This window comes from Hypanus sabinus, chromosome 10, assembly GCF_030144855.1.
Source record: "Hypanus sabinus isolate sHypSab1 chromosome 10, sHypSab1.hap1, whole genome shotgun sequence".
In the NCBI taxonomy this organism is placed as follows: domain Eukaryota; kingdom Metazoa; phylum Chordata; class Chondrichthyes; order Myliobatiformes; family Dasyatidae; genus Hypanus; species Hypanus sabinus.
In genome coordinates this window covers 18,126,299-18,151,473 of record NC_082715.1, presented here as the reverse complement: position 1 = coordinate 18,151,473, position 25,175 = coordinate 18,126,299, and the positions used below count along the sequence as shown (strand labels likewise).

At 41.8% G+C, this 25,175-nt stretch overlaps 1 protein-coding gene across 1 annotated transcript in view; it reads right to left on the bottom strand.

The window, feature by feature from the left end:
* slc35f1 (solute carrier family 35 member F1) overlaps nucleotides 1-25,175 on the bottom strand; it is a 356,182-nt gene that overhangs the window by 273,150 nt on the left and 57,857 nt on the right. The window lies entirely within an intron of this gene.

Genomic DNA, 25,175 nt, shown 5'->3' with positions numbered 1-25,175 from the left:
GATTGGTGCATTAGAAATCTGTAACAGTTCTTCCCATTGGTTGCCTTGTGTACCACAGCTCTGGTGTCTGGTTTCAAACAACTTTAGTATAAAGAATAGCATGTGCAAGAGGTTCACTCTCCCTTTTTCTTTGTCCCCAGAACCATCGGGAAGGTGTGCTCCATACTCAGTTTTAGCTAATTATCTGTTGGTTGAGTATTTAGTTTTGTAGCTTGTGTAACTTGGGGGGGGGGGGGGGAACTTGATTGAATTCTTTAGTGTCTGTAAAAAACTGATTAATATGCTTATTTGTAGTCAGTGTTTTCTATCTCACTCACCAAACCCTTGAACTTGCTTCCCCATTATAGTTTATCAATATTTGTTATAGTTTTTCATAATTTCTATTGCATTTCTTTGTTCTCCTTTAAATTCCTGCTAGTAAGTTATTCTCAAGGTAGTATATGGTGATGTAAACCTATTTTGAACATCACTATGCCTCTCAAAGTCCAACCCCACGTCCCCGTCACAAGAGGGACCAGTTAAGTAAGAGTCATAGAGCTAAAAAGCACGGAAACAAGTCCTTCAACCCAATGTGCAGATATTGTCTGACTGAGCAAGTCCCATGTCCTCATATTCGTAGGATCTAGACCTTTTCTATCCAGGTAACTGCCCAGGTACCTTTTCAATATTGTAATTGTATCCGCCTCTACCACTTCCTCCAGCAGCTATTTCCATATAGCAACCACAGCTATGTTTTAACCCCTCTGCTGCCTTTTAAATCTATCCTCTCTTACTTTAGGTCTAAGCCTTCTAGTTCTGGTCTCCACTACCCTGGAGCAAATGCTTTAGCTACTCAGCTTATCTGCGCCCCTCGAGATTTTATAAACCTCTGTAGAGCCAGCCCTGATCCAGAAAATCAAAGGCTAACCAGACTCTCCAACCCTACGTCCCTGTCATGCGAGGTGGACACAGGTAAGGCCGGCCAACAGGGCTCTGGTGAAGCTGTCGAGGCCAATCCCCTGTACAGTGCAACTCCAACCATACCATCAACTTCATAGGATGATGGAAATGGGAGGTCATCGATGGCCTAAGCTCCACTTAGAAGCTGAGGGCTCAAGAAGACAAATCACTATGTTGCTGATGGCACTATTCATTAGGTCAACCAATCCCACTGTTTCTTCCAAAGGATTCTTGAGTTTGTTAGACGTACATAAGAAAATGATGGTTATTGGTCACATAATATATTTTTCTCCCCAGCTCCCTTAATCTAAGCATTGTTCCTCTCATCCTTTCCATTTCTGCAGCTGATTTGGCATTGAATTAGACAACATAACTGAATTGCTTGCCAAGTTTTTGAGTTTGAGGAGATGAGGCATGTCACTAAAGACTCAAGCAAAATTCCGCAGATGTATCATAGAGAACACTCTGACTGGTTGCTCCAATGCACAGGATCAAAAACGACTGCAAGAGGGTTGTAGACTTAGCCAGCTCCACCACGGCAGAAAACTCCCCGCTGTTCAGGACATCTTCAAATGGTGGCGCCTCAAGATTGCAGCCTCCAGCCTCGCCAACTAGGAAATACCCTCTTCTCATTACTACCATCAAAGAAGAGATACAGGAGCCTGTAGACCCACTCTCGACGTTTTAGGAACAGCTTCTTCCCCTCCACCATCAGATTTCTGAAAGGTCCATGACCTATATCCCATTAGCAGACACGAGGAAATCTGCAGATACTGGAAATTCAAGCAACACACGCAAAATGCTGGTGGAACACAGCAGGCCAGGCAGCATCTATAAGGAGAAGCACTGTCGACGCTTCAGGCCGAGACCCTTCATCAGGACCAGTCTGTGTTCCACCAGCATTTTGTGTGTGTTACCTCTATCTCATTATTCCTTTGTGACACTCTTTATGTATTTTATTATTGTAAATCAGAGTATTGTTATGTGCCTTGCACTGTAAGGCTGCCAGAAAACAACAAATTTCATGACACACGTCATCGATGATACTGATAGACTTCCCTGGTGTGTAAACCTGCCATCAAATTTATGAAGAGACCATGAACCCTACCTTGTTATTGGTCTTCTGACTTGTCAGATTCAGAACTATTCAGTGTAAATCTTCAAACTGATTGGTTAAGGTGCAGAATGGTGCTTGGCCTCTAGAGGGGGCCACACCATTCAAAATTAACGTAGCAATTACACTGCAAAAATCCACTTCTCCACCACTCTGGAAGGGATCTCCTCTCCACACCCACAAATTTCCTGTTGTCTCGCAATGACAACAAAGCGGAATACAGTTTCTTTGACCAGCATATGGAAGTAAACATATTCTGGCATCGAAAGCAGAAATGCTAATTAAAACTCCAAGCAAAAGCTCTATGACCTGCTGAAGGGTCTCGGCCTGAAATCTGAACTGTTTACTCTTTTCCATAGAAGCTGCCTGGCCCGCTGGGTTCCTCCAGCACTTTGTGTGTGTTGCTCAGATTTCCAGCATCTGCAGATTTTCTCTTGATTATATCCATGTCCCTTCGTCCAGCACTTAATCACTGCAGCCTTCAGTAGGTAGTTCAACGTACAACACATTTAAGAAATCTGTTGCACATTGAAATAGAAATAAGGAATGAAGTTCACACACAGGATTCTATGTGATTGTGATGTGCTCTCCTGCCAATTGCATTAATTAATATGAATAAATTCATATTCTGATCGAATTTCTAAAGCAATCTACTGATATAATTTAATCTAACACCTATAGGTGCTGTGTTATTTAATGTGCTGTTGTTTCAAAAACTAATTGCACAATGGAAGAGAAGTTTTACTGTTCAAAGCATGGTAGCATTCTGTGTCAAAGTCAGCACAGATACAAGTTCCGTGGGGCGGGAACAAATACAAACAATCGGCAGATACAAGTTCAGTAGGGGCAGCGTGTAGAACTGTACAAAACTCTGAGGCACATACATATAGCCAGGGTGCCCAAGACATTTGTACAGTACAGTAATTTTATGTACTGTCGCAAAAAAACCCATGCATTTCATGACATATGTGAGTGATGATGAACTTGATCCTGTGGACTGAGATTGGGAAGGGGCCAACAACGTCCCCTCTGAGGTGCGCACATGCATGTGCACACATCTTTTACTACAAGCACACAAAGGAATTTAAACTGCACACAAAAGGTTGTCTTCCTCTACTCCGTTGGAGTGTTCGTACACAATCAAATTTGCTTTTTCAGTTTCTGATGCGGACAGTGTTGAAAACGTGGAGTTTGCAATGATTTGACTGCAGATTTTACAACTGTCTTATTTATACTGCTTTATTGAGGAAATTATTCAGTGCACACGTTGTTGTCACCGGGCAAAAGATTGCACAGCACAAGATTTTTGCACACATTGGTCATTGCAAATTAGAGAGGACATTGAAGGAGGCAGGGAGAGTGGAATCATGGTTGGGAAGAGGGGAAAGGAGAGGGAAGGGAATGGGAAGCACTGGAGAGACATTCTGTAATTATCAATAAACCAATTGTTTGGAATCAAATGACCTTGCCTGGTGTCTCAGGGCTGAGTGTGACTGCACCCAAACCACCCCGGCACTCCTTCTCTGTCACCTATCCAACACCCCACCCATGGCACTTCACCCTCACCATTCCCAACATCCTTTGCTCCCACCAGGTTTACAAACTCGCTCTCTGCTCCACAATGACAAATACAGCGCTGTGCAAAACTCTTAGGCACCCCAGCTGTATCTGTGTGTCCAAGACCTTTGCACAGCCCTGTATGGGTGAGTACAGTCAGCATAACACTTCCCAATGTCAGTGACCAGGATTCAATTCCTTCTAGGAGTTTGTATGCTCTCCCCACGGCTGTGTAGGCTTTCTCCGGATGCTCCGGTTTGCTCCAGCATTCCAAAGCCGTCCAGGTCAGTAAGTTAACTGATCATGAGTGGAATTGGGCAGTGCAGGATCGTTGGGCTGGAAGGGGCTGTTATTGTGCTGTCTCTCTAATCAGGGGATTCCAGGCTGGCATCCACAGCCCCCTTGGTTAATGATAGGGGTGCATGGCCCACAAAAAGGTTGGGAACCCCTGTTCTAAATGAATAAGAAATAAATCAAACCATGTACGTCTACAGAAATGTCAGTTTTGTTCAGAATAATTGGTTTAACTGTAGCAGAATTCTAATCTAATCACGTCATAAATTCCATTTGATTACTCTGCCAAATAACCACAATTCAGGAATTTATTTAGTTCAGTTTCTCTCTAAGTTGATATTTATGGGGGTAGTATTTTCCTTCCTGTCTCCAATTATTCTTTCAGCAATATTATTTGTCAATGCAAATTATAAATACACTAATATTTTTGATTTCTGTTCTGGTACTTGGACAAATGGTGAGTAGCAGAGAAAGGACCATTATTGATACATTTACGCTGCATGAGGCAATTTATTTTGCACAAATACTTACTCCCAGACATGGAATTGCAGAGTAAGTTCTTTTTGTAATGGTTTTATCACCATATATTTGCTGAGACAGTATGATATAAATGTGCAACATCAGGAAATCCATATAGATCGGGAAAAAGTAGCTCCACAACATAGAACGTACACACAGTGGCCACTTTATTAGGTACACCTGCTCATTAATGCAAATATGTAAACAGCCAACCATGTGGCAGCAACTCAATGTGTAAAAGCATACAGACATGGTCAAGAGGTTCAGTTGTTGTTCAGACCTGTCATCAGACTGGGGAAGTAATGGGATCTAAAGTGATTTTAACCTAAATGATTGTTGGTGCCAGGTGGGGTGGTTTGACTATCTCAGAAGCTGCTGACCTCCTGGGATTTTCACATGCAACAGCCTCTAGAGTTTACAGGGAACGGTGAGAGAATCATGCAACGAATGGCAGATCTGCGGGTGAAAACATCTTGTAATGAGAGAGGTCAGAGGAGAATGGCCAGACTGTTTGAAGCTGACAGAAAGGTGACAGTAATTCAGATAACCACACGTTACAACAGTGGTGTGCAGACGAGCATCTCTGGACACACAACACATTGAACCTTGAAGTGGACGGGCTACAGCAGCAGAAAATCATGAACACACACTCAGGGGCCACTTTATCAGGTATCTCAGTGCAGAACAGCGCCACACAATAGAGGTGCTTTGGCCCACGATGTTATGCCGACCTTCTAAAATACTCCAAGATCAATCTAACCCTTCCCTCCCACATAGCCTCCATTTTCCTCTCATCCCTATGGCTCTCTGAGTCTTTTAAAATGTCCCTGATGTATCTGCCTCTACAACCCCCAGCAGGGTGTCCCATCCACTCAGCACCCTGTAGATAAAAATAAGCCACCTCTGCCACCCCCCCCCCCCCACCCCCGTACTTCCCTCCAATCACATAAAAATTATACAATCTCCTATTAGCTATTTTCATCCAGGGAAAAAGGTGACTAAAAAAGCACTGAATCTGATTCTGAGTTGCTATGTTCGGCTCATTCGAAGGAGCCGCCATATTTTAGTGACAGACGGACGTTGTGGATGCAACTTTCACTTCCGGGGAAGCTGCAGAAAGAAAGCGCTTGATTTTCCATCAAAACCTGAACAATCTGCCGGTGACTACGTGGGTTTCCTCTAGGCGCTCCGGTTCCCTCCCACCTTCCAAAGGCATATGGGTTAGTGCTGATACGTTGTGGGTGAGCCACGTTGGCACCAGAAGCATGGTGATGCTGTGCTTTCCCAAGCACAGCCTCAGAATCTCTGTTGGTTATGTCTTAGAGCAGGGGTTCCCAACCTGGGGTCCATAGACCCTTGCTTAATGGCTTTGGTCCACAGTATAATAAAGGTTAGGAACTCTTGCCTTGGACCATTAGACATAAGAGCAGAATTAGGCCATTCAGCCCATCAAGTCTACTCCACCAATCCATTCCCTTCTCAACCCCAATCTCCTACCCTCTCCCCATAACCTTTGACTCCTTCTGGAACTTACACCATCTTGTTCTTTGTTTCTCAGAATGATCTGCCTGTTCCCTTCAATTCAACAAAATGATAAAAGATCATCATACAAGGAGCTTTTAACAGCTCAGGTTCTGTACCCACTGAAGTTTTGAAGATTGAGGGGGATCTCATTGAAACCTATTGAAATTTGAAAGGCCTAGATAGAGTGGATGCAGAGAGTATGTTTCCCATAATGGGGGAGTCTAGTCCTCGAGGGCACAGCCTCAGAAAGACATCACTTAAGAACAGAGGAATTTCTTTAGCTACAGGGTGTGCAATCTGTTGAAATCATTGCCACAGACAGCGGTAGAGGCCAAGTTATTAGATTCTATTTAAAGTGGAGGTTGTCAGGTTCTTGATTAGTAAGGGTATCAAAGGTCTTGGGTAGAAGGCAAGAGAATGATGTTGAGAGGGGTAATAACTCAGCCATGAATGAATGGCGAAACAGACTTAACAGACTTGATGGGCCAAATGGTCTAATTATGCTCTTATGTCTTATGATCAAACCTAATACATCACTACCATTTATTCCTTGATATACTTTTAACCTTTTGGGCAGCAAGGGCAGCTTCCATCTTTTTTACATGCTCTGATCCTTATAAAGATGACTCACGATAGCTCTCTACAAACCATTTCCCAATGTTACTCTGAGGTAAATATTGCCACTTCTTGTATTATTGCTGTAAACACCTCTAATTCCAATTTCTTGTCTGCTTCATCGAATTACCTTCCAAATATGAATGCAATAAAATGTTATAAAAATTACTATTAGGGTGATCATGGAAAAATAGCTTGTATTATTTCATTTTGGGTGGCACAGCATGCAAGTTTCCTGGAGAGGCTATGTTTGGCTGATGATTAATTTTTGCAATGCTGTCATTCAGATTATTTAGCAAATGTTTGTGTCGAAACATGTGAGGAAAATGTCACAGCAGGAACTTGATTCAATTCGACAAGGCTGACTGGATAATGAAGCATCAGTGAACCATGGTCACTCCTGGGACAGAGATGGGTAACAAACACTCTGTTTATCATACAGCAGGAGACCATTCAGCTACTGGCTCACAGAGCAACCCCACCACTTCCAATTCACCTGTTTCCCAGCACCCCTGCAGCTTATTCTCCCCCCTTGTGCCTATAAACTCATACAACCCAACGGCCTCTTTAAGCTACACTTTAGTGTAGATATAGCACCTCCCAGCTTCTCACTTTATTCCCCACTCCCACCTTCACCTATCACCTTCCAGTTTGTACTCTGCCCCCTCCCCCCACCTTCTTGTCCTGATTTCTTCTCCCTTTCCAGTCTCAGCCCAAAACCCAAAACATTGTCACTTCAGCCCCCTCCATAGATGCTGCTTGGCCTGCCGAGTTCCTCCAGCATTTTGCGTCTGTTAATCCACTGACAGGATTTTGGAAAATCAGAACATCAAGCAAAAATCCACACAGTCCTCAGAGAGCATGCAAACGACATAGACAGCCCTTGAGATCCCCAGTGTGGCAAGGGAACAGCACAATTTCAAAATACAACACTCCCCGAGTGCCTCTGTCTTTGTGCTGACAGCTCTCCAGTTACAAATACCAACAATTTTTGCCTTGCATACATTATCAAGGGTTTGAATATTGTGTAGTGGAATTACTGTTAGCAAAGTGACTGGGGCATATGCCATTCGACACAAGTGGTGTCATTGCACAATCAACTGTATTTCTGAGCATGTTGTTCCCAACTTGGAAACAAGCTTCAAAGTCAAAGTCAAGGGCGTGTGACAATAAACAAGCACTTACTTGCACAGGTGCAATGAAAAACTTAATTGCAGCAGCATTAAAGGCAAAAGACTTAGGCACATATACAGTATATATCTAGGGAGCCTGAGACTTTTGCACAGTACTTTAGTAATTTTATGTGTACTTCTGCTGCAGAATAAAAAGCAAATTTCATGACATATGTGAGTGATGATAAACCCAATTCTGATATGGGTCCTGATTTCTTCTCCCTTTCCAGTCTCAGCCCAAAACCCAAAACATTGTCACTTCAGCCCCCTCCATAGATGCTGCGTGGCCTGCCGAGTTCCTCCAGCATTTTGTGTCTGTTAATCCACTGAAAGAATTTTGGAAAATCAGAACATCAAGCAAAAATCCACACAGTCCTCAGAGAGCATGCAAACGGCAAAGTATGGATTGAGAGTAGGAAGGAGACAAGGAGAGGGGAATCATGACTGGGGAAAGGGGAAGGGGAAGGGAAAGTGGAAGGAGCGGGAAGGACTGGAGAGATACTCTATAATGATTAAATAACCAATCGCTTAGAATCAAATGATCTTGCCTGGTGTCTCAGGACTGGGTGTGTTCCCCACCCGGGCACTCCTTCTCTGCCACCTGTCCCACAATTCCCCAGAAGTTCTCCAACCTCATCCGTTCCCACCATCCTTTGCTCCCACCAGATTTACAAACTTGCTCTCTGCTCTACATTGACAAATATGGTACTGGGCAAAAGTATGGAGGGGGAAGCAGTGGTAGAGGACTCTGAGATAAGCGGATGCATGAGAGAAAAAATGCAGGGCTATGGGGGAGGGAAGGGTTAAATTGATCTTGGAGCAGGTTTAAAGATCAGTACAAAACTGTGGACTGAAGAGCTTGGACTCAAAGGGATAACTTCACTCACCCTATCATTGAAATGTTCCCACAGCCTATTGTCTCACTTTCAAGGACTCTTCATCTCATGCTATTGCTTATTTATTTATTTCTTTTGTATTTGCACAGTTTGTAGTCTTTTGCTCACTAGTTGAATGGCCAAGTGGTTTTTCATTGATCCTGTTACAGTTTTATTCTATTATGGAGTATGCCTACAAGAAAATGAATCTCAGTGGTGTACGCTGACATATATGTTCCTGATAATAAATTCACTTTGAACTTTATGGTGTACTCTTCTCTACTGCTGTTCTATGTAAGAGTCAAAGAGTTAGATCATTCCAGGTGACACCATATATCAGCTTGTGTGAGAGTGACTGTTTTCAACACTGCATTGTGTCTTTGGTTAAGCAAATAGATAGCTGAAAGACACTACTCATAAATTCAACAAGAAGTGCGTCATTTCAGAACTCCAATTAAAGCAACAGCAGAATCCCTCTGACAATGCTAATCTCATGAGATTTAATTTAACTCAAAGACATCTTTTGCACAAAGAACTTGGGCTGCCAATACAGGATCATGGAATCATGGAACACTAAGTCAGAGTTGCAGCCTTGAGCCTTTTACCCTGAATTGCTCGACTCAAGAATCTGGAATCTAGGATACACTGCCTGGTATGCTGAGAGAAGAAAATAGACACTTTTAAGAGATGTTTAGATAGGCAGATGAATATGAGGCAGATGGAGGGATATGGATATTGTGTAGGTAGAAGGGATCGGTGTTTGCGGGCTTTATGATTTTTTTTTTAGCTTGTTTGCCGCAACATTGTTCCTGTTCCCATGATGTACTCTTCTATATTTAATGTGATTTCCAGTACACAAGCTCAAAGGAAAATGAAATAATTGTTACTCTGCATTCCAAACAGCGCAAAAGATACCAAAAGGAACATCATAATAATAAACACAATAAATATAAACACATAAGATACATTATATACATAGGTGGATCGTATGTCCATAAAGTCCATAAAGGAGTGTCTGTACATAAGGTAACTGACAGGAAATACTACTTTACTATTTTAGTGGTGATTGTGAGCATAGTCAGGTGGGTCAGTGCGTGGAGGTGTTCATCAACCTTACTGCTTTTTGACAATAACTGTTTTTGAGTCTGGTGGTCCTGTCGTGGTTGCTACGTAACTTCCTCCCTGATTAGAGTGGGACGGACAGTACACGATTAGGGTGGGTGGGATACTTTGTGGCGTTACTTGCCCATTGCTGGCAACCAGTCGGACTGCAACCAACAACTTTCTCATGGACAAGGAGCCATGCCGACAGTACACTGTGATTTTGAGGGATCAGTGTGTATTCTGCCTACTCTATTAAAGTACTCTGGAGATATTTAGGAAGCATTCTAACAAGACTCAAACACTATGTGCACAGCAACACACACAAAAAGTGCTCCAGGAACTCAGCAGCTCATGCAGTATCCGTGGAAGAGATAAACAGTTGACGTTTCATGCCAAGACCTTTCATCGGGATCAGGTCTTGACCCGAAATGTTGACTGCTTATAGATGCTGCTTGACCTGTTGAGTTCTTTCCAGCAGTCTGTGTGTGTGTTACTCTGGATTTCCAGCATCTGCAGAATTTCCAGTGCTTATGCCATGTGTAAGGATGTCTTTGCATTGGGTTTTTAATGATGCACAGAAAACCATCAACCAACTTCATGGGATTAGCCTTGTCAGAAGATGCTTCTGTTTTTAATGAAAGTTTTGAAAGAACTTATTGGTAAAGTTCCTTCAGTTATATATTTACATTTAATCTCTACGTGTATATAACTGAAAATTGAACAGAATGATGAAAACAATTACATTCATGCAAGCTTACAAGACAACAGTTGATATGATCTTGACCCTTGTATAATGAAATATTATTCAATTTACCTCAAAGGCACGTTTAATAACATGTCATGTGCATTATATTATTGATATGAAAATAAAACTTGTTAGAGATATAGAACAAGAATTAAATGAATGTATTTTGAACAAAAAACATCATTTACGCAAAGTTTTTTTAATATATTTCCAATATTGACCAGTGCAGCAATGTCCATTTTCCACTGAGATTGGGTAGGACTACAACCAGAGGTCATGGGTTAAGGGTGAAAGTTGAAAAGTTTAAGGGGAACAGGAGGGGAAACTTTTTCCACTCAGAGGGTCGTGAGAGTGTGGAATGAGCTGCTAGCATAAGTGGTGCTTGTAAACTTGATTTCAACGTTTAAGATAAGGTTGGATAGGTACATGGATGGTAGGGGTACGGAGTACTAATGTCCCAGTGAAGGTTGATGGGTGTAGGCAATTTAAATGGTTTCAGCATGGACTAGATAGGCCAAAAAGCCTGTTTCTGTGCTGTACTTTTCTATGATTCTGTACAAAAGTCATTAATAAATTACTTTGATAGCAGTTGTATGTAGCTTACATTTATGACTTTATCACTCCAAGTGGAGACTCAGTTCTAATTTCACTGACACCAGATAACAAAGTTTTCTGTACAACTTCAAGACCATAAGACGTCAGATTGAGATAATTGTATACAGCCAGAAACTTTGAGAGGAAGGGTGAGAATTGGTGCAAAGTGCATACAAGACTGTGTGAAATTACACATTACACTATTCAAAGATTAAATAAAATAATGAAATACTGGTCTCAGTCTAGAAAAGGGAAATGAGGAGAGAGATGAGATAGGGTGTGTTTACCCTCTCTGATGTGTATTATATACCTTCTGTAGTCTCAGTGATCGTTAGATTATATTTCTTCCCATTCCAACGTTCTGTTCAAGAACAGTTATTGCCCTTCACTCATCAGACTCCTGAACCAGCATGGATAACTTCACTCACCTCAACTCTGAACTGATTCCATAATCTAAGGACTCGACAGTGTAAGCTAATGTAATGGGGGGAAGCATATGCATAATTCACAACCACCAACATTGAATTGGAATTCGCTTTAAGAGGCTGGTCAGACGTGGTGATGTAATTACGTGAAGATTTTCTACTGTGCTATATGTTCTGCGCTTGGTTGACAATAAAGGAGTTGCTATGGGTTCCCTTAAATTTAAAATGCCTCTGCTGGTTTATTTACAAAAGCCTACACTAGTATTATTTATTTACTCTTCTTTGTATTTGCACAGTTCAGTGAAGAATGGCCCTGCGACCTGCATTGGCTAGTGGCACAGCGCTGAACTGAACTGAACACTACTGCTTTGACATTTGATATTCTGTACTGTTCACTCACTTTTTGCCATCTGCACAATTTGATCTTTTTTCCGCATGTTGGGTGTTTAATGTTTTTCTGACCAGGTTCCATAGTGTTTCTTTGTTTCACGCTTGCCTGCAGGAGGACAAATCTCAGTGCTGCATTCTGTATACATATATGGATAATAAATCCACTTTGTTGTCGTTTGCACATTAGTTGTTTCTCAGTCTTTTCTTGTGTGTAGTTTTTCCACTGGTTCTATAGTAATTCTGTTCTACATTGAATGCCTGCTAAAAAAATGAATCTCAAGGTAGTGTACGGTGACATATACGTACTTTAATAATAAATTTTCTCTGAACTTCAAACTTTGTTTTTGATTGTGTAATTAGAAATTCCCACTTAACATGCGTCATTTGCCTTACTACAAATCTGTACATCATAATCCTACATTTTTAAAAATTGGTAATGTTTGATAACCAACTAACAGATCCTAGATTAATGAATGCTTGATAACCTGAAATTCTAATTGTGCTCTGATTGAAAGTCTTATCTACAAAAGAAGTGAACAGTATGTGAAATGATTTTGATAACATTCCATCTGTATTTCCCATCAGTCGACTATAACTGAAGAAGATATGTCTATGGTACTCAAAGAGCTCCAATTTCATTCTTAGTAACCATTGAGCTCACGAAAGGTCCCTTTCAATATACCGATAGGCTTGTAACTTACTCAAGGGAAGCACAAAATATCAATTACAAACTACTAACCCTCCTAAGATTATCTCTGAATCTTCAGAATATTAAGATCAACATCCAGGACAAGGAATCCAGAATAAAACAGTCAAACAAGCAATTAAAAATTGTTTGATTTTCTTACTATGAATATAGAGGACAGTTGGGTCTCTGCCCAAAGCGTTGACTGGTTATTCCTCTCCACAGATGCTGGCTAATCTGCTGAGTTCTTCCATCATTTTGTGTGCAATCCTCTGGATTTCCAGCATCGGCAGCCTCTCTTGTGTTTAGGACAGAAGCAAAGGTTGTTTGCCCTTTACTCTAGAGAAAAATCTCACTGCACTGCTTTCAATTTAGTGTGGGAACATGATGGGATTCAAGGAGTATCTGAATCTTTCATTGTATGACTTCATTCACTAACCAGGTGGGAACATGAGAGCAGAGTGGTTAGTGAATGAAGTCGTACGATGAAAGATTCAGGCAGAGTTTGCAACTCCTGTCAACACTGAGAAGATGCTGCACTGTTGGAGGTTCTGCCTGTTAGGTAAGGTGTTAAACTAGCAGCAAAGAAACATCACCATTCTCAAGTGCCTCCCATATTCAATCTGCCATGCCAAATACTTAAGCTAATAACATTTGGCATCCACTGATTGTGCAGTAATATATGGAATAAATTTATGATGGCATGCCGCTATCTGGAACATTGCCTATGGTCTATAAACTTCCCTTAATGCACCACAAATTACAGAAATACTAAGAGGCGTGAGATCCAAGATCATTTACTTTTTTCTGCAACACAAACAAAAATATATTGATGGAAGTTCTGAACTACAAGACTAGATAGACAAACATGACAATTATAAGTGATGAGCTATTGTTTTGCATTGCATAGATAAATCCATCTTATAGAAAAGATCTAATGAACCTAATGGCCCAAGGCTAATTTAAAAAGCCAATTTGTTAGCAGTTAAAATACATAGTTAATAGCTCCTTCAAAGAGCCTCAGGACTCACACCACCTCTCAATCACCAGGCTCTGAAATAAGAGGGGATAACTACACTCACTTGCCCCATCATTTCCCAGAACCAATGATCTCACTTTAAGGATTCTTTATCTCATGTTCTCGTTATTTATTGCTATTTGTTTATACTTGTATTTGCATAGTTTTGTCTTCTGCACTCGTGTTGATCTTTCTTTGATCTTGTTATAGTTCATGCCCTGACCAATCAAGAATTTATCAATATACTTAAAGACTTGGCCTCCACAACTGCCTGTGGCAAAGAATTCCACAGATTCACCATTCCCTGACTAAAGAAATTCCTCTTCACCTCCATTCTGAAAGGACACCCTTCTATTCTGAAGCTCTACCCTCTGGTCTTAGACTCACCCAACACAGGAAGAATCCTATCCACATCCACACTATCAAGGCCTTTCACCATTCAATAGGTTACAACTGGGTCATTGCTCATTCTGCTGAATTCTAGTGAATACAGACCCAGAGCCATCAAAAGCTCTTCATTAGAAATACCATTCAACCCTGGAATCATTTTTGCGAACCTCCTTTGAACCTTCTCTGGGTTCAGCACATCCTTTCTAAGATAAGGGGTCCAAAACTGCTCACAATACTCCAGTGCTTCATATGTAATTTGATAACAAGATTTGTGACCACATAACCTTTTGACATCCTTACTAATCAAAAACCCATCAAACTCCACTTTAAGTATACCCAATGGCTGGCCTCCACATCTGCCAGTGCAATGAACTACTCTGATTCATCACCCTCGGGCTAAAGAAATTTTCCTCATCTCTGTGCTAGAGGGATGTCCTTGTATTTTGAGGCTGTACCCTCAGGTCTGGGACTCCCTTACTATAGGAAACATCCTCTCCACATCAAGCTGAGCCAGGGAGAGACTTGCTAGGTTTACTCAGAAATGGCTTGCACAGGTAGGAGCTGTCTGAACCGCTGGCGTCAGCTTCCTGGAGAAAGCTTGCACCAGAAAGGCGGCTTCAGCAGACACTGACCAGTACACTCCCTAGACACGGAGGATCCAAACGTTCCAACAGACAAACTGAAACCTTGCTCTGACTTAGCTGTACAAATCTGAAAGCAAAACACCGCAGAAGTGGGAAATAAAAACGGAGAGCACTAAAATATATTAGCTCTGTCTGGTTCTTTTGTACAATGAATAGACTGCTTATAAACAAAAACAGACTGCATGAGCTTCTACAGATATTCAAAAAGGAAATGGCAATATTGAATACGGGTCTGGGGGCTAAATCTGAATGAGAGTCAATGGGAAAAAGTAGAGTAACAGTTAAGTTTTGACTAGATGGGCCGAAGGGCATGTTTCAGTCCAATAGTGCTCTGTAGTTATGCTTTAACAGAATGAGATGGAGGAATTTACTGGAGAGTGTTGAAGTGGCAGTGAGATTAAAATGTGTTGTATCAGCTTTGTCAAAGAGCAAAAAACCTCCGGAGATTCAGGAAGAGTCTAGGTCTATAATGAAGAAAGCACCCACGGAAATATTCAAGGTTGCTTTTTAAGATTTTTCAGTACATGACTGTGACTCCATATGCAAAGCTACTTAAAAAACAAACAACATAAACACACACACACACACACACACACACACACACGCATACACACACAAAATAGGATTATATACACTACTGTATAAAAGTCTTATGCACACATATATATAGCTAGGAAGCCTAAGAGTTTTCCACAGTACTGTAGTAATATTTTATATATTGCACCGTACTGTTGCCACAGAATAAAAAAACAAATTTCATGACATATGTGAGTGATGATAATCCTGATTCTAATATAGTGGAGTGGGAGAGGGGCAGGGAGCGGGGAATCATGGTGGTAAAATGGGAACGGGAGAGGGGAGGGGCTGGGAGGCACCAGAGAGACTTTTGGTAATGATCAATAAACCAAATGTTTAGAATCAAATAACATCACCTGGTGTCTGAACCTGTGCCTACCCCACTCCTGGCACCTTTCCCACACCCCTCCCACAGCATTCGACCCCCTACAATCCCAACATCCTTTGCTCCCACCAGATATACAAACTTGCTGTCCACTCCACATTGACAAAAGCAGTACCGTGCAGAATTCACAGGACCTTGGCTATATACATGTACCTAAGACTTTTTCACAGGGCTGATTGTATGTTCATAAAGTGTGATGTAGCGTGGTGGTGGGGTGGGGGTTAATGTATGGAAGTGTTGATCAGCCTAATGGTTTGGGCGAAGTAACTGTTTATGTGTCAAAGGGTCCTGGTGTGGATCACTGATGTGAGTGGCACCAACAGTCCATAAGCAGAGTGGCGGGATCCTTTATAATATTGCTGGCCTTTTTCCGGCACCTTTCAGATAGACTGGTGCTAGTGATGTGTAGGGCAGTTTCACTACCCATTGTAGAGATCTCCTGCCCAATAGTAGAGAAATTAATAGGATTGAAAGGTAATTGATTACTGAGGCCTGATAAGTTGCATCCTCGGGTTTTGTAGGAGGTGTTATAGAGTTAGTGGATGAACTGGTTGGCACCATTCAGAATGCTGCAGATTCCAGAATGGTTCCCACGGATTAGATGGTGGCAAATATAACTCACTGATTCAGAGGGGAGGAAGAGAAAACTAAACACCAGTATAGACCTGATAGCAGCAACAGGGAAAATGCCGGAAGCCATCATTAAGGAACTAGTCACAGGGGACCTGGCAAGTAATGATAGGACCGGGAAAACAGAACAAAGAAAAGGAAATCATCTCTGATAACTCCGTGGGAACTTCTTGTGGTTAGAACTGCTGAATAAATAAAGGCAAAGCATTTCAAAAACCCTCGATATAAGAGATTATTGAAGAACGTGGGACTGGAGATAATGTACTGGCATGGACTTACATAACCAAAGTAGAAAGACAGAGCATCCTTTTTTAAAAAAAAATCATTAGATTCAGGCTTCTAAACCAGTGTGGATAACTTCATTCACTTCAACTCGGAACTGATTCCACAACCGAAAGACTCATTTTCAAGGAGTTGATAACTCATATTTTTAATATTATTTAATATATTTTTGCACAATTTGTCTTCTTTTGAACATTAGTTGTTCATCTGTCTATGTATACTTACAAAAATTCTTTCATTTTTCTTTATTTTTCCTGTAAATGCCTACAAAAATTGAACCTCAGGGAAGCATATGGTGACATAAATGGACTTCGGTAAAATATTTACTTTTGTTATGTATTTACTTTGGGTTATATTTGCATAAAAACAAGAATGGTCAGCATGGAAAACAGCTTCTTCCCTCAGGCCATTAGGCTTCTGAACTCCCTGCCACATCGCATTCGAAGTGTCACTGGTTAACCTGTTCCTTACCTTACAATATTTAATTTATGCACTTTAGTTTGTTATTTATGTGTGATTCAGCTTAGATTTTATCCTTACCTCCATAAGTTATTGTGTGTTGACTGTACTGTACTTTACACCCTGGATTAGAGAAATACGTTTCATTTCTATATACATTTGAGATCATATTCATTATATACAGGTATATTGTTAAATGACAATAAACTTGACTTGACTTTGAAGTTATTTTGACCATGACAGAAAAATTCATTCTGCAGGAGCTGGGTGCCCTTGAATCACTGAAAACTAACATGTGAATTCCAAGATATTAAAATAATTTATGATATGCTGGCAAGCATTTCATGAATTTACCCAGAAGAGCAAGGACAATCTGTTCCAACTAAATGGAGTCCTGCTCAGATGGTAATTTGAATACAATGAACAGGTCTAGTCTCCCTATCTAAGGATTGATAAGACTGTAAGGAAAGTCACAGTGATTCCTGGAATGGCAGATTTATCAAACAATGAGAGAATAATCATACTGGGCCTGTATTCTGACCATCAGTTCATCATCTCCCAGAGAACCACCTCCTTCATTTCTTTGGGACATCTCCCTTTTAGGTGACAGGGTGGAGATACATCTCTACCAAAGGAGGTCGAAGGTGCTCCTTCCCTCCACTAGCCTACAGGTCACCCTTGGACAAAGTTTAATACCTGCTTAGACCCCCCCCCCACCCCCATTCAGGGTCACACGTAGCCGTGGGAGCAGGTAGTGGATGGCCGTATGAGCAGCTGGTTCATATCACAAGTCCTGGTTATATGACCACTGACACCAGGCAGATAATCTCTGAACAGTATTAGTAATGGCTGGGATTATCCATCTTGTAAAGGCACAGCTCAGAAGGTGGCAATGGTCACAATCACCTAAGTCATATGACATGGCACATAATGATGACGATCTCTTCACGGCCTCCAGTTTCATGGGCTCAAACCCTGTACAGCACAATACCACCTCCTGCCTGAGATCTACAAGCAGGGTTGTTCCAACAGACTCAACGTTCTAGCCAGTTCCAGCCCCACCAAATTCATTTCTTCAAACTTGACCATTCTTTCACCTTTGGTTCAGTCCCTTCTTCACATACACCTGTGACACCTCTGACGCCTTCTACCATTTGATAGCTTCCTACTCCACTTAACCAGTTCCATAAACACACAGCAGTTCCGATGGGTATTGCACAGCGAGAAACCTAGCTCTCGATACCCCCAAAGCCATTTCAATATCCACAAGGCACATGAGGAACACGATGGAACACTACACCCTCCCTGGATGGGTGAAACACCAGCAACTTTGAAGCTCAATGCCATCCAGGGCAAGCGGAGGGAGGGAGAAAGGGAGGGAGAAAAGTCTCCTCAAGGCTCTTCACCGCCAACACATTTTGTTGACCAGGTTTAGCAGGCCCAGCAAACACTATCCCACAGTCATAATGAAATAAAACCTGCTTCTTCCCACATTACGATGACGTACGGATTAGTAGGTTAATTGGTCTTGTGGGTGTAATTGGCTCATTGGGCTGGAAGGGCCTGCAACCTGCTGTAACAATTAAAATTAAATTAAATTAAATTAAAATAAAATAAGATATTCCTAAGGATGAGGTGATTCTATACTTTCCACAGGTGAACAGTCTAGAGAAGATGGGGCTGTTCCGCTTGGAATCTAATTGCGATATTGAAACTAACGCTGAGTAGAGTGCTCACCCAGACCAGCTACCACAGTCACGTATCCTTCCTAGGAGCCTGACTCCACTCCTACCTTGTGCCAGATGGCATCCAGATCCACTTTCAGGACTCTCGGTTCAGATCCACCAAAGATCCCAGGTACTACCTTTCACATCTTCTCACCTGCCTGTTACTTCCTCCTGAGTTCCCCTCCTCCTTCCCTTACTCCTATTGTCCGCTCCTGTCAGATTCTTTCTTCTCCAGCCCTTGACCTTTCGCACTCCCCCCACCTTTTTATTCTGGCATCTTCCCCCCTCCTTCTCAGCCCTGAAGGGTCTAAGGCTCCAACCGTCAGCTGTTTGCTCTTTTCCATAGATATGGCCTGACCTGCTGAGTTCCTCCAGCATTTTGTGTGAGTTGCTCCGGATTTCCAGCAGACTTTTTTGTGCACTGAAGAGAAGTCAAAAGCTCAGAAACATAAAATAAAGGGAGCCAAAAAAGTACCTGACAACAAAGGTTTTGCAAGACCAGGGGGCAAGAATGAAGGAGTGTTTTTACGCATAGCTCCAGTCAAAATTCAAAGTACATTTTATTATCAAAGTATGCATAAATTATACAACCTTGAGAGTTGTCTGCTTACAGGCAGACACAAAGCAAAAAATCCAAAAGAACTCAAATAAAAAAAAGAGCAACCTTCAACGTGCAGTGAAAGAGAGAAAAAAAAAACAACAAATCACATAAAGAATAGAAGCAAGCAATCGCATTCTGGACCAAATTGCAGTACTACCTCTTCACTGTTTGCAGTGATAGCGTATCACAACTTACCTTATGAAAAGAGTTTTAATGAAGTTTTTAGTCACATTTCTTGCCTTCTGATCTAACAGTAAGCTGCTGCACAACTTCAGTAGCGCCATCTTAAACCAGACAATGACAGGATAGTATGACATGTTGGGCCAAACAACCTCCTATAATTCTGCAAACTGGTCTTCAATTTGCTGCATTTTTACCATCAGACAACATAGCAGCGACAATTCATTCTGTTTGGCACAGGGGACTAATATTGTCCTGCCTTTTCATATCAAGGAATAAATTTACACCCCTTCATGATATTGCTTGTTTGTTGTTTTATGCGTGAAAGCTATTCAAATCCACTCAAGGTACCTTTACCCATAATGATACAATCACAGGCTATTCCCAGGATTCTGCTCCTGAAACAATTCGGGTTACAAATGGTTTTAAGCCAGAAATGAACAGAAACCGTGTTTGGGAAGGGATCACAGAACCAGCTATGATGGGAGGGAGAGTCAGCAACAATGGAATGTGCTGTTGTGAGCCGATGTCACTAACGCACCAACTAAGTGAACCAGTCTGCCCGCTACTCCCGGCTCTGCTCAGCTTGACACAGTCCCCAACATTGTGCAATTCAGGGTTAGTGTGGTGGGGGGATGTGGGATGAATGCTCATGAAAATGCCCCATTCTGACAGGGCAGGAGATGCTGAGAGCCCTGCATCAAATGGCACTTCTACCTCACCAGTCACTTTGTGCTTATTTGTACACAAGGGCTGACAGGCTGCCTACGGGTCGGACATTTACATCCCGAGAGGACCTGAATGGAAGGTTCTTTTTTGAACAAGAACAGAAATAGTTGGAGACCTGTTGAAGCACTGCTGGGATCAGCATGTACCTCACATCTAAACAGTATGTCTCAAAAGTGAGACTCCAAGTTAATAATGACGTTAGCACTTCCTTTTTAAGATCCTTGCATCATTGAACTGGTCCCTAAATCATTTGCCTTATTTATAACATGAATCTAGATGTGATGTGCACGTATTGCAACAAAACAGTAATCAACACCATTCCATTATTTCATTTCTCTCGCCAGAGCTCCACAGTTTCCATTCTGCTGATATACACAAGCACCATTTTTCAATGATGTCCACAGTCTGCTTTCAAATGGGCAGAAATCTACTCCAATAGTATTCCATCAATAAAGAGATGCACTGGAACTACCACTATAGGAGGTAGGGTTTCAAGCTTTGCCAACAATGTAGCCCATGGAAAGGAAACTTCTTCACCAGCCTAGAAAGAATACTATCACAAACCCAGCCATGTAGCCTGCTCAGGTCATCATTGGGAGGAAGAACAGATCCTGCCCTACTTCAGTTCACTGTGGAAGATCAGATCCTTCTTTTCTGTCTCACCCAAATGGCGTACAATTCTACAAAAAGGTTGTCCAGCAAGAGATCAATCTTAAGCAAGCAGCAATAATTCTCACATGTACTAATGTACAGAGAAAGATTTGCTTCATATAATGTTTTATACAGATCAAATCAATACACCGTGCACTGCGCTAGATTAGGTAAATCAATAACAAAACAGAATGAAGTATAAAAGCCCCCAAAAAATTGCTCTGCAAGTAAGCGAGAAATTATAAGATCATAACAAGGTTGTTTAAGAGACCAGACTTGTACAAAAGAGCTTAAAATCAGAGGCAAAGTGGGCCCATTCGTCAAGCACCGGATGAGGAATTTTAAATAAAACTGAAATCAGTAATCAGTCCCACAATCAATAAGATAGGCAGCAACATCTCTGCCACAATTATTCTGAACACCGAAGCTCCACAAGTTCGTGTCCTCAGCCCTCCTCTCTACTCCCTGTGCACTCATGACTGCACAGCTGGATTCGGCTCCAATTCCACCCACAAGTTTGTAGGTGATACCACCTTAACAGGTCATACCTCAAACAATTCATTTCTTTCTCTTTCTCAGTTTCTGTTCTGCTTATATACGCAAGCACCACTTTTCAATAATGTCCTTAGTGTGCTCTTTCAAATGGGCACACATGCACACCAATTATAGTCCATCAGTAAAGAGACTCTGCTCTTAATTCCATCTGCATGTTTGTAGATGATACCACCATAATGAGTTGGAGTACAGGAATGAGATGGAGAGATTAGTTACACCTTGCCGTGACAACAACATTCCCTCAGCGTCAGAAAAACAAAAGAGCTGGTCATTGACTTCAGGAAGGAGGGTAGTGCACATGCTCCTGTCGACATCAATGGTGTTAACGATGAGAGCTTCAGGTTGTTAGGAGAGAACGCCACCAAGTGCCTGTCCTGGTCCAACCATGTAGGTGTTACTGCCAAGAAAGCTCACAAAGCGTAGCTAATTCCTCGGGAAGCTAAAGAAATTCTGTACGTCCCCATCGACCTTGACCAATTTTTATTGATGCATCATAGAAAACATTCTATCTGGATGCATAACATGACAGCAAGAAACTGCAGAGGGTTGGGGATAGCACTCAGCACTTCAAAGAAACCAGCCTCCCTTCCACAGACTCTGTCTCTGCTCCTCACTCCCTCAGTAAAGCAGCCAGCATAATCAAAGCCTTCACTAATCCAGATATTCTCTCTTCTCCCCCTTCAATCGGGCAGAAGGCTCAGAAGCCTGATAATACATATTACTTCTACCTCTCTGTTGTAAGAGCATTGAATGGGTTGCTAGTATGTTGGGCTCCTGACCTCACAACAATAGACAATAGGTGCAGAAGTAGACCATTCTGCCCTTCGAGCCTGCACCGCCATTCTGAGATCATGGCTGATCATCTACTATCAATACCCTGTTCCTGCCTTGTCCCCATATCCCTTGATTCCCCTATCCATAAAGCATCCAGAGAATTGGCCTCCACTGCCTTCCAAGGCAGTGCATTCCAGACACCCACAACTCCCTGGGAGAAGTTGTTTTTCCTTAACTCTGTCCTAAACCTACCTCACTATGATCTTGCACCTTATTGTTTTCCTGCACTGTGCCATTTCTGTAGAGGTTACACTTTATTCTGCATTCTGTTATTGTTTTACCTTGTTCTACCTTGATTACTGTACTGATTTGACCGTATGAACAGACCAACTTTTTACTGTATGGTGCTACATGAAACAATAATAAACCAATACCAATTCCACTGATGCTGTGCCCTGTCATTGCAAAACATAAAGCTACTTAATTGTCAGTTGTTGTTTCTTTCCGTGACTTGTGGCATATTGGGCAGCAACCTTGCCAATTCTTTAGCATTCCTCTGTTTTTTTTTACAAAGCTGAGTTGCTAGCTTGATGCTCAACCCAGCTTGGATGGAAAGTGGGCAAGGAGCTGGCTGGATTTGAAGCCAGGACCACTTGCCTTGAAGTCCGACGCCGATGCCACTACGCCACTAGCTGGCTTTCATTGCAAGCAGGTGTTTTATCATCCTACTTTTTCCTCAACTGCACCAGTGGACCCATTTTAATTCCACTTGAAAAACTGCATTCCCCTCCCCCATTATGATTGAATTAGTATTTAGGATTTATGACAGAAATAATAATAATGCAGTTGCTTGCAACTTTATGCAACTGTTCCAATGTACAATAAACCAATTCCCATTCAATGAAATCAATCTCCTTGGACTGCAATCTTTCTTAACACTAAGGAAGAATTCAGTGGTTGTCAGAGGTCAAGCTACTCATGTCCTTGGGGTCCTATCCAAAACGCTGTCACCTTCAGCTGCTGTGTCAATGTGACCTTCCTCCCCACGGTATGATCAAAAGTGAGGATATGAATTGGTGCAATATTCAGTGCACCAAATGAACCAGCCCATGCCTGCAAGCAGCCAAATATCTACACGTGTTGCATTGATTAGATGCTTCATTAACGCTACATACGTAACAGGTAACAACCACTTCCAGCCAATCAGAACCCAGAACGCCTGCTTTGAGAATCAACTGCTGAATTATTGCCCACGTTCCCCACTGTCAACTTGGGGTCACCTTCCATGAGATAATTCAATGGCTACAAGAACTAGTTAGGAACTGTTTATCCTGGGGTGACCAGCTCCCACGTTAAACCCCTCACCATTGATACATTGCAGCTGCTGCATATCCTTACATGGCATTCACTCACAGCAGCTTCCCAAAGGCTTTTTCTGTTGTTTAGGAAGAAAAGATGAAGCCAAACGCAAGATCCAATAAATCAAACGCCAGCCTGTCCCTTGAAAACTTAATGGAATACTTACTAATCAGATTCCTAGAACTCGCTGCCCAGCTACAAGGCAGGAGCACCTTCACCACAGTGAAAGCACTCTTACAAGAGCCTGACCTACAACCACATCCCCAACAGTGATTCAGGATGGACAACATCCTGGTCTCATCAGCAAAAGCCTATATCCCACGGAAGCATAAAGAAATACTGCAACAAAGATTATACATCCAGTTTAAAGGATATTACTTCACTGGAACTGAAAAGATTTACAATATGTGAAAAAACATAACTATTATGTTGCATGGTAATATTATGCAACATAATGTTGTAATAATAATCACTATTATTATTTGTAAGAATATAATTTCTAGTACTATTACGAGAAAGTAATGATGCTGATAATTATTGCAACATAAACATTTCCCATTTTATTTATTTATGTATTTATTGTGACACAGGGCAGAATAGGCTTTCTGGCCCTTCAAGCTGCACAGCCCAGCAAATCACAGGACAATTTCCAATGAGAAATTAACCGGCCAATGGTATATCTTTGGACCATGGGAGGAAAACCAGAGCACTCAGTCACAGGGAGAATGTACAAACTGCTTACAGACAGTGGCAGGAATTGAACCCGGATCACTGGTACTGTAGAGCATTGTGCTAACCACTACGCTACTGTGCCAGCCGTTGCTACCGCACCATGCTTGTTAGTTGCCACATTAGCTCATCTGTCTGGATAGTTTCTAAGGAAGGAGAAATAGGTTAGGAAGTGAGTCAAGACATTATTGATCTACATTTGGGTTGCTTGTAAACTCCAAAAGGAGCATGGGACAGAATATTAGCTGACCAGCAACAGGCAAAGAATAGCAATAAAAGGAGCCTTTCCTGGTTGGCTGCTGGTGACTAGTGGCGTTCCACAGGGGTCAATGTTGGGTCCTCTTCCTTTCATGTTATATGTCAATGATCTGGATAATGGAGTTGATAAATTTAAAGTTTGCAGACATTATAAGTCCACAAAAATTGGCCTATAATTCCAGGAAATCAAATTGGCTTATAATTCCAGGAACCAACTAAATTAGTAATCAAATGGCTACCTAAGCTAATCCTTTTCACCTACACAATGTCCGTATCCTTCCACTTCTCCCTCACGTTCATGAGCCTAAGTGTCTCTTAAAAACCCCTCATGTATCTGCCCCACCACCTCCCCAGAAAGTGCATTCCAGATACCTACCACTGCATCTCACATCTTCTTTGAACTTAACCCCTCTCATCTTAAATGCCTATGGTCTGGTATGAGACATTTCAACCCTGGGTAAAAGATACTGTCTATCTGCTCTATCCCTCTCAAAATCTTATAAACCTCTATCAGATCTCCCCTCAGCTTCTGCTGCTCCACAGAAAACAACCCACGTTTATCCAACCTCTAGTTAAAGTATATGTATTTGTGCAAGAATTCCACTTCTTGTTCCCTTCACTCTATTCCCACCTAACTGCTGGGCTTCCCTTCCAATTAATTGCATCATGAATTCCC